Here is an 11,170-nt window from a genome sequence, read left to right on the forward strand (position 1 = left end):
GGCTGCAGAGATTGAGAGAAACTGATCTGCCTCAAGCATCTACTGAGCAGGTATCAGGAAATCTGGAAAGGTGCAGTGTCCCTGTCAGGCTCTGCCAACAGGGGGTCAGAACCTGAGGCAGGCTCATCCTCCAGGGTTTCTCCTCCCCCAGGGTGCCCCACCAGGTATGTCTCAGAAACAGGGAAGAAGGGGGTTTACAGTACCCCCTCACCCTCTATCCCGTGTGTTGCAGCCTGGCCTCCTGCCAGCCTAGGGCTGCCTTCTCTCTCCTCCCCAGGTGCCTGTGCTGGCTACTCTTAAGAAGGGCCACCCTGGAATCACTCCCCCCCCCAACATGTTCCCACCACTTCCAGGGCAGCCCCTTCCCCCTCGGGCTGACGGATAGGGCCAGGGGCCTGTCCCTGTGTTCTGGAGGAGAGGCCTTGGCCCCACCTCTTCCTGGGGTCATTTAAATCTTGGCTGCAGGGCAGGGCTGGTCAGCCTGACCCAACCATATGGGCCAGGCAACACAGCTGCCACACAGGCCTCCCTCTGATGGTCCAAAGTGCCACCGTCTCCCACGGTTTTCCTTCTGCCAGCCTCACCCTTCCATCCTTGGGTGAGGAGCTCATGGGGTTATCTGCTGTCAATGCTGCAGCCTTGCCTGAGGCTGCATTGTGGAGTGTGTGACTGTCAGGACCAGCTGCTCGCAGGTGGCCCACCCCTTTCTTCTCTCCAAGTGCCTTCTCCAGAGCTGGGGGGGGGGGCCACTGCGTCAGAGAGGCCTGCAGTGGCACTGCAGTTCTAGCCCAGCACTGCCAAAAGGATGTCTCCCAGGAGGAGGGCTAGTAAGTCTGGGAGTGGGGCGGGGGGGGGGGGCGGTCTTCCAACTGTGGACTGTCCCATAATGTGGAGTTCTAGTTCTTCCATGATTATCTGGAGAACGGGTCAGACTTTGCTTTCAGATTTCCCTTCAATGAAACGACAGTGGTTCTCCCTTCAAAGAAGGCCAAAGGCTTTGGAAGAAGTATTGGTTGAAATCATCTCATGGAACAGGATGAGAGTCACCCTCAGAGACAATATCAAAATGACCAAAGATCACAAAACCCAGTGAATATTGCCCTTAAGTTGACTGCTAAAAACAGTTACATGTAGGGAGATGTCACTGGAATGTTAACACTACTGTACCAATTGTACACTTGGCATGCGAGGGAAGGAATGAGCACCTCAGGGCTCAAAATAGAAACACCATCATGCTTTGACAGTTAATGTCAGATTTGCTGCTCCGCTGGAAACAATTCATAATGAGATCGGATACCAAGTTATTGAAGTATCTCTAAGAGCGGGACCACAAGTGACGCCTGACACAGGTTGGACACTAGTCAGCTTCCTTCAAGTTTTGATGGGAAATGTAGGCATCCTGGTCTTGCAGCTTGACTCTCCAACTGCTGTCTAATGGACTTTTCAACTGTCACTTGTCCAACATTCCGCCAAGCTGCCTACATTTCCCATCAAAACTTGAGGGAAGCAGACAAGTGTCCAACCTGTGTCAGGCGTCACTTGTGGTCCCGCTCTAAGTCATATTAGTCAAGGCTTTCCTCAAGAACTTTGAAATGAACTGAAGTACTACCTGTTCAACCTCTATGCAGAGTATATCATAAGGAAGGCTGGATTAGATCTAGAAGAAGGTGGAGTGAAAATTGGTGGGAGGAACATTAACAATTTGAGATATGCAGATGACACCACGTTACTGGCAGAAAATAGTGAAGACTTGAAACGACTACTGATGAAGGTTAAAGGAGAAAGCGCCAAAGCAGGATTACAGCTGAACATCAAGAAGACAAAAGTAACGACTACTGAGGAATAACACAATTTTAAAGTTGACAATGAGGAAATTGAAGTTGTTCAAGATTTTCTATTCCTTGGTTCAACCATCAACCAAAAGGGAGACTGCAACGAAGAAATCAGAAGAAGACTGAGACTTGAAAGAGCAGCTGTGAGGAAGCTAGATAAGATCCTTAAAGATAAAGATGTCTCTTTGGGAACCAAGATCAAGGTAATCCAAACTATGGTATTCCCCATTAGTACTATGTATGGATGTGAAAGCTGGACGATAAAGAAAGCTGACAGGAGGAAAATTGACTCATTTGAAGTGTGGTGCTGGGGGAGTGTTTTGTGGATACCATGGACAACCAAAAAGACAAATAAGTGAGTACTAGACCAAATCAAGCCTGAATTCTCCTTAGAAGCTAAAATGACAAGTCTAAAGCTATCATACTTTGGTCACATCATGAGAAGACAAGGTTCTCTGGAAAAGTCAATAACACTAGGAAAAGTGGAAGGCAACAGGAAAAGAGGAAGACCTAAAACGAGATGGCTTGACTCAATGAAAGAAGCCATGTCCTCCAGTTTGCAGGATCTGAGCAAGTCTGTTAACGATAGAACGTTTTGGAGGTCTTTCATTCATACGGTCGCCATAGGTTGGAGGCGACTTGATGGCACATAACACACACACAGAGGAGGAACATATTGTGTATGTTCCAAAATTCTGTAGGACCAGTCTAGAACAAAACTGAGCTTTCTAAGAATTCAGCGCTTGCGGATGAAAAGAAACACTTGTTGTGACTATCTAGGGAACAAGGCCAGATGGGTTGCCGAGTATGATCTCCAATGTCCAAAGTTTACTACCCTACCTAACTCCTTTTCTCACAGCAAGATTGTACTAGGATGAACTCCTTCTACTGGTGCTTCTGCTGCAGACGTAGTTGGCAGTCATTTTTTTAAAAGATGGCTTTAAGTATCTTAGCTTCTAGACAGCTCACCAGAATCCAGAGGATGACATGTTTTGGAAAAGCACTTCCAAGACATGTGTGAGGCACAAGCTTCCTACAGTGATTACCTCAGTACCCACTTGTCCAATATATCAAAGCATGTGGCTGTTACAATCATGAAAGCATGTATTGTCGAAGGCTTTCACGGCCGGAGAACGATGGTTGTTGTGGGTTTTCCGGGCTGTATTGCCGTGGTCTTGGCATTGTAGTTCCTGATGTTTCGCCAGCAGCTGTGGCTGGCATCTTTTCCAGTTTCCAGTTTCCAGAGCATGGTTTCCAGTTCTGAAAAACACCAGGCCAACAAAACATTCTATCCCCGACAATAGCCCTGCAGAGAAGATTAGCACATCAAGTACCAATCCATATGCAAAAGAACCTCCTCAGGATACAGTGAAGCCTCCTGCCATTAGCATTCCACACCCTGGGAAACTCTCACAGGATGACTCAGCTCAACCCCACCCCTCCTGAGTAGATACAAATGACCTACATCTTTTCCACACTGTGACACTGAGAGATCTCTGTCTTTTGGTGCTACACCTCTGAAGATGCCAGCCACAGCTGCTGGCGAAACGTCAGGAACTACAATGCCAAGACCACGGCAATACAGCCCGGAAAACCCACAACAACAATCATGGAAGCACTTTCATTATGCACAGTGCCGCTACAAAATCTGAGAAACGAGAATGCTGAGGAAACTCATTTCGATAAAGTTTGCCCAAAGTCTGACATCCTTAAATGGCCTTACAAATAACCTGGCTATGAATCCTGCCATGCTGCCCTCCTTGTACGCCACACCATATACCACACATGAACAACTCATCATTTAAAAATCTGAAATTTCCCTACCTTTTCAAGAGACTGAGATGCCAGAAAGATGGTGCTGTGCAGGTGGGCTGGATACAGCCAACAGGCTCCAATCATGATGCAGATCAACAAGCAAAAATTTAGTCAGAGAAGGAATGTAGAGCAGGAGAGCTTTATGCACAAATAACTGTGATATGCAAAGGTGATAATCTGTTTACAATGATTTAATTTAGTAAAAGAAATTTTAACAATAAAGCACTAAATTTCTTGCATGTTTGCATCTGCTGGCTGGAGCACTGGAAGTTGACAGCAGATTTCTTGCTGAATTGACTAGAATAACACAGATTTTTTTTTCTTCCATTGTTGCAAATAATGGAGAGAGAGAGAGAGATTCCATTCAATGGGAGCTGAACATTCAGAGAAGGTGCCGGAACAGCGCAAAGGGGGCCAACCCATAACTACGATCTGATGTTCCTGTGCAATTTTGCAGGCCTATTTTACATAATCTTTTCTCAAATTGGTTGGTCGCTCACTTTGAAAAGGTGTCAGATTTATGTAAGCTTTCTTCATAACAAAAAAAAGAGAGAGAGAAATTCTACTTGCTGTCTTTAACCTTAGAGATATTTTAAATGGAAATAAGATTGTGTCCTGGATGGTTTACTGGCTGGCTTTCTTCCGGAAACACACTTTTATAGGGGGTGATAACACCTAACTGCCACAAATTTTTATTATCGCAAATTTGAGCTATTTATTTCAACTGGAAAATAAGCAAAAGCAGCAGAGGCAATTACAAGGGGGGAAATCTTCTCACCATTTCTGAATACTATTTGACAGATTCAAAACAGAACATAGTTATTGAGCTGTCGCAAGACTGAAAGCTTTGCCAGGTGCCTTAAAGGTAGAGCATTTTTAAGCCAATATGCAATCTGGAAAGATTTAACAAAACTTTACAACAGTGATGATTTGGGGTAATACTGACATTGTCCCATTAATTCATTGGCATGAAGTCATATTAGAGCTTCAGTTTACATTCGATTTCAAATGGGAGCTAGCAGTGTGTCAAGAAAGGATTCAGGAGCACCAATCTCATGCTTATTAGAAGGGGACCACACAATGACAGGTGTAGTTTTCACTGAACAGTGGATATGCCTAAATCCAAACCACCTGTGCCGGTTTCTGTTCCTCTTGCTCTCTGACAGCACATATACATAATAGCACTTACCCTTTCACAAAGAGAAAGGTGAGCTCCCAAATGAGGCCTGTAACCAGACAACTAGTGCGGGTGAAACCTAGTCGTATTTGAAAAATGCAAAAACCTAGAAACTAGTACTTAAATATTTTCTTCATTAACATTTACTGAATAATTGTAATTAAAATAAATGTGCAAAATACAAGCTAAGTGCCCAGGCTTTGCACTGACTGGGCAGGTGACCCAGGGGCAGGCAAAAGCAGGTTTATTTCTTGCTCTCAGATTCAGAGGCTCTACAGCTGCAAATTGGCAAGCAAAAGGGAAGTGACAATGGCCTATATACAAGAACAGATTTCTGAGTCACTTAGATCAGCCACCAGTTCTGACTTAGAAGTCTTTAAATAGGTCAGACGATACTACCATTTGGTCTGCTGGTGCTGAGGATGATTCCCTGCAGTTTGTTCTGCTGTAAATTACGGCATTTCACCAGTTTGCTTTTAAGTTTTACAATGCTATAAGTGGATCCAGAGGAGGTAACCATGTTAGTCTGTAGTCGCAAAATAGTAGCACCTTTAAGACCAGTAGCACCTTTAAGACCAACCAACTTTATGTAGCATAAGCTTTTGAGAACCACAGCTCTCTTCATCAGACGCAAGTAAGTAGGGTTGCCAGGTCCCTTTCCTCCCAGCAGGAGGTGGGGGACCCAGCACCTACCTCATCTTCTCTTTTGTGCACGTGCACTCCTGGGCCCACGCGATGACATCACTTCCAGGAAATGACATCCTCGCATGGGCCGTGCTACTCCTGGGAGTGCTCCTGCACTCCATGGGGGGCCAAATCAGGCCCAATCCGGCCTATATTCGGTCCAGATCAGGCCCGAATCGGGCCGGATTTGGGCCAATTCAGTCCAGATCAGGCTGCTGCAAAGTGCAGGAGCGCTCCTGCGCTCTGCAGCAGCCCGTACTGGGCCTATTCAGGCCCAAATCAGCCTGGATTGAGCCTGAATCAGCCTGGGACAAGCCGCCGCTGTAGAGTGTGGGAGCACTCCCATGCTCCACAGCAGCCTGATCTGGGCTGATTAGGGCCCGAATAGACCCAGATCAGCCTGGAATGGGCCATTGCAGCACACAGGATTGCTCCCATGCTCCACAGTGGCCCATTCCAGGCTGATTCGGGCCCATGGGAGCATGCTGCACTGCCCAGGAGTCCGTCTCCAGGAGGCCTGTGCTTCCCCCACTGGTCATGTAGGCAGGGGCGGGGGGTGGAGGTTGGGAGTAGGGGGTCCCCTGCCACCAGCAGGGGACGGGCAACCCTAGCTGTGGAACAGAGACGGTCTGCTTTTAGTTTCAACCAGGTTTCGGAAGTCTAAAGGATCCAGGAATGAACCGGCCTCCCCTACTACCACAAACTAGAAATAAAGGTTTGTTATTTCTTACTCGAGGGGTCCCCAAACATATCGAACTTCTGGGCATTTCTGCAATTTTGGAAACAGTTAGTGAGTGCCACCACAAAATGGCTGCCATGAGGCCTTGCTACAAGCACAAAAAATAGGTAGGTTCCAAGCAAAGCATGGAGACAGACGTCTCCAAATAGGTGCTCCCTGCAGAAACAAAGAAGACGACTCCCAGCTCTTCTGAAGTACCTTGTACTCCAATGAAATGGACAAACCACAGGATTTCATATCATCTTTGCTTTGAGGAAAATTGCTGGAACGCTACTAGGAATACCCGAGAGCAATCCTCATGCTACCTGCTAAGGAGGAACAAAGTCAGACGGGCCACGTAACTTTACAAGGTATTTCTAAAGGGTAAACATTTCTGTTCCAGAAAGCGTTTCGATAGCCTTCTCCTGACCTGTTTTTGGTAGTTTCATTGTGAATGTGAAAAACTATTAATTTTCCACAATAATTGTAATGCAACTTAGTGTGTGTGCATGTGGATTTTTTAAATTTTAAGTCATTTTAGGTAAAGGTAAAGGTGTGCGAGCAGCGAGTCATTACTGACCCATGGCATCAAGTCCCAATATATACATGGGGAGGGAGAACAGACTCTAAAACTACTTCAAATCAATGAGTTGGATCCAATCAGGTCTTCTGTTTGGGAAAAGGGCTGAGGATCAGTAAAAAAAGGCTCCTGCACAGACTAAACCATGACTCTGTTGGGAATGTAATAGAGGTTATTTGAGCAAGATGGCATGAAAAAAATGGCTAGATAGAACCCAATGCTTTTATATATGGTGTGCTCCATTATGAGCTGGGGCTCTGGGGACCAGGTATCATTTAACCAGCCATAGGCTTCTAAAATGACCGGTGGTAAGCCATTCTCGATCAGTTTCTTTCCCCCACTTGCCCGTTCACTTTCCAGGGCAGAGACACTACATTTTTACACCTGTTTAGTAGTCATGGCTTTCCATCAAGGAATCTGTCATTTGATGAGAGTTCTGAGAATTCTGTTGGATCCCTCCCTCCCTCCGCTGGACTAAAGTTCCCAGGGATTTCTGGGACAACTGAGTAACTTCTGAAGTAGTTTATATCTGTAATACAGACACACCTGCTTGGAAGGCTTTTTCTCTTTTCCCATGCTATATTGTAGACTTTAGAGGAAGGATGGCCATTTTCAATATGTATTGCTTTACTCAGAATAAACTCCAACAGCAGCTGCTTAAAGGGTCAGCAGTTTGGGACTGCTAAATCGAGACTCATTAGTGCTACAATACTGTTAAGCATGTCTCTGTGATGCCAGAATGTAACTTTAGTTAACCTATTAAAGAAACAAGGTTTTGTTGGACCAGCTCCCTTGTCCCTGGCACAAGTACTTCTAGATAAAAATAGTGTATGAGACCACTGAGTTTGATCAGTTTTTCACCATTTTGCCATAAAAAGCAGGGGCGGCCTAATTTGGAACCCCAATAGAAATGTAATTTGATACAGAAATTAAGAATCTCACAAATAGTCGGTGTTTGTAATAATGCTGGTAGCATAATGTGGTTGCTAGAGGGTTTGACACGAACCAGGGAGACCTGGACTGCTTGACCTTGGACTAGTCACTCTCTTGTCAGCTTAGCCCAGTGGTTTTTAACGTATAGATCATGACCCTCAAGTTGATCATGGAGCTCCATCTTCTGGGTCACCCTATAGAGTCACTCTTTTTTTTTGCTATTTTTTGGAAGGAGCTGGTGCTAGTACACCTATGCAAAGAAGAAGGGCATCACGGCCTCCTGCCTCTTTGTGTGCATGTTGACAAGATCAGCAAGACAATAACGTTTCCTCAGGGGCAGAAGGGATTCCTCCATGAGTCTGCCCCATGGCTTATTTCTCACTACAGTACACCTCCTAGTATGGGACACCTTTGTACCTGTCTCGTTCCCATGCCCCTCACATCTACAGGGCCGCCTCTCTCCCTATATTCTGCCACAGCAACTTCATTTATTTGAACAGGGTCTTCTGCAGGTGCCAGCCTGCACATGGGCAAAATCAACAGCTGCCTGTTCTCTAGGGTGGCCCCCACCTTACAGAACAGCCTACCTGAAGAGGTCAGGAAGGCTTCCTCTCTCCTGGCTTTCTGCAAACTGTGCAAAACGGAATTATTCGGGAGGGCTTTCTTAAACAGGTGACAGGGCTGTGTTGGAAGGAAACGGTCCCAAGAGATGCATTAGTGAGACTCTACTGAGTACTGTCTGTTGTTGTAACCAGGGCTTTTTTTTCTGGGGAAAGAGGTGGTGGAACTCCGTGGGTTGCCCTCAGAGAAAATGGTGACATGGCTGGTGGCCCCGCCCCCTGACCTCCAGACAGAGGGGAGTTGGTGCGCTGAGAGGTGCGGAGGGCACTCTAAACTCCCCTCTGTCTGGAGATCAGGGGGCGGGGCCACCAGCCATGTGACCATTTTCAAGAGGTTCCAGAACTCCGTTCCCCCACGTTCCAGCTGAAAAAAAGCCCTGGTTGTAACTATGCTCCTATCGGATAGCCCCATGCTGTTTTATGTTTTGTTTCACCATTATTTGTTGTTTTTATTGTTCTTCAGCTCTGTATTGAATTTCTATCCTACCCTGTTGTATTGTTTATTGAATGTTCTGGGAAGCATTCATATTGACTTATACTATGTAATCCACTTTAAGTTTCAGTGAGAAAGGTAGGCTATAAACAAACAAACCTGTCCTTTATATGGGTAAGTTCATAAATCTGGATTTGCTTCTTCATGTCACATAGGGTTGCCAGCCTCCAGGTGGTAGCTGGAGATCTCCTGGAATTACAACTGATCTCCAGGCAACAGAGATCAGTTCCCCTGGAGAAAATGGCTGCTCTGAAAGATGAACTCTATGGTTTCATATCCCACTGAGGCCCCTCCCATCCCCAAACTCCACGCTCTCCAGGCTCCGCCTTCCAAATCTTCAGGAATTTCGGAACCTGGACCTGGCAAGCCTAATGTCACATGATTCTAATGCCCCATACTTGTTGTTCAGTAGGAATTCATGGCAGGCTCCAAATGTGGGAAGTTTAATGACCATGGGCCTAACCTCCTGCCAAAATTGTTGGGACAGAATGCGATAAACATGTAATAAATAGCAATAAAGCCTTCTCAGTTTTAGAGGTCAGACAAGAGCTCAGAAACAGCATCACATACATATTGTATATGAAGTACAAATAGAGGGAATAAAGAGTGGATTTCAAAACTGGAAAACTTTATATAGTTTTTGTCATAGGTAGAGGGGTGGATGGACTTCTTAAAAATTATGGATGGATCAGAACAGGAGTCCCCAACCCTTTGTGATCCTGCTATTGGGTGGAGGCACCACTACAAAATGGCTGCCCCAGGAGGCTGGGCCAAGCACAAAATGTCAGGGATCGCTCTGAGGGTAACGCCTCAACATTTGAGACAGAATCTCTCCTCAACGGGATGCCTTTTTTGGCGGAATTGTTTTGGGCAGCAGAGCTGCAGATTGGCAATTTCTGCTTTGAAAATCACAAATAAATCTAAAGCGCTACTAGATTTGGAACCTCCATTCTCAGGCTGGGGGCTTGTTCCATCTGGGGTTAGCAGAACTGCACAAGGTTGGAAATGTAGAGGGCGGGAAACCCAGCACACCGACATGGCAGAAAGAGAAGCCGAAAAATGAGCAGCGATGTCTGGTTATGGAAAAATGTTTATAGTCATTTCTTTGGGGTTCATCTGAATAAAAACACCCATTGTTTTAATTGCCCAAGCATTAAGGCTGCAATCCTACTTAAGAGCAAGTCTGCTATTCACACAGTCAGCCCTCCTCATGAGTAAACATGTACAGTGCCCATGGCCTCAGCATATCGAATTATTTAGTTGCAAAGACACTGCTGAGTCGGTCATTCTTGCACGGTGTTGCTGATGAATATTTCCAATTACTCGTTTGTGGCGCGGGGGGGGGGGGGCTTCTACCTACGAAAGACGCCTAAGAGGGGTTAAGCGCCGTTTGGGCGAGGGCCAGAGACGCCTTCCGTGCCCCTCACGTGCGCGGCTTTTAGGGGGAGGGCAGGGGAAATGAGCGTTACGGCTGGGAGGCAGCTGGGGATGGTTCGGGGCTGCAGCGTTGGCGGAGGAAGGCGCTGGCAGTGAGCGCGGAACTTGGGGAAAGCGGCGGGGGCGGCGGAAACCCCGGACGGCGCCCCGGCCTGAGGGAGCAAAGGGCCCGCCGGGAAGGCCAGGTGGCACGGCCGCGGGATTATCCGCCCTGCAGGCACAAGCGCGACGCGCAAGCGGCAGCCCGAGCGCGTCAGCGGAACCCGCGCGCTTCGCCCCGGGGGGGAGGGGAGAGGGGAGGGGAGGCAGGCAGGCGGCCGTTGCCAGCCGGGCAGGAGGCCGCCGAGGAAGCAGCGCGCAGCCCGCCGGTCGCCTCTACCTGGGAGCCGCTGGCAGGTCCCCTCCGGCGCTCGCCGCTGCCCCGCGCGCTCCCGCCGCGCCTTGCTGGGCTCCCCTGCCTGCCCGCTGGCGCCGCCCACTCGGCCCGCGGGGGAGGGGGGCTCGCGCGGGGTCCCCTGAAGGGGGCGCTGGGACGGGGCGGGCGGCCGGTCCTTCCCGCGCGGCGGCGGCGTCCTCCTCCTGCGCCTCCCGCCCCAGGAGCCCGCAGGGAAGCCCGGGGGCGATGCGGGGAGGCGGCGGCGGGACGGCGTCCAGGAAGGGGCGAGTCCGCGGTCGGCGACCCGAAGGAGGCGGCCTCAGGGACGGGAGCCCCGGCCACCTGCCGGCCGCCTCTTGCGGGCGACGCTTCCGAGCGTTTTCCCGCCTGCGCCTCGGATCTGCAGCCCCGGGGCGAGGCGGGCGAACTCGCCGGAGGGAAAACGTTTCCGTTACCGCCCGGGCGACCCAATCCCAGCTGCCCCTTTTTGTTGCGAAGCCTCCCC

General features: G+C 48.5%; 1 protein-coding gene across 1 annotated transcript in view; it reads right to left on the minus strand.

Annotated features, from left to right (window-relative positions):
* Positions 1-10,777, minus strand: part of LDB3 (LIM domain binding 3) — a 216,300-nt gene extending 205,523 nt beyond the window's left edge. The window contains exon 1 of the mRNA XM_054983567.1: positions 10,669-10,777. The gene's annotated coding sequence lies outside the window, so the exon portion shown is untranslated. The remainder of the gene's footprint in view (positions 1-10,668) is intronic.
* Between the last annotated feature and the right edge of the window lie 393 nt (positions 10,778-11,170).

This window comes from Eublepharis macularius, chromosome 6, assembly GCF_028583425.1.
Source record: "Eublepharis macularius isolate TG4126 chromosome 6, MPM_Emac_v1.0, whole genome shotgun sequence".
NCBI classification, from domain to species: domain Eukaryota; kingdom Metazoa; phylum Chordata; class Lepidosauria; order Squamata; family Eublepharidae; genus Eublepharis; species Eublepharis macularius.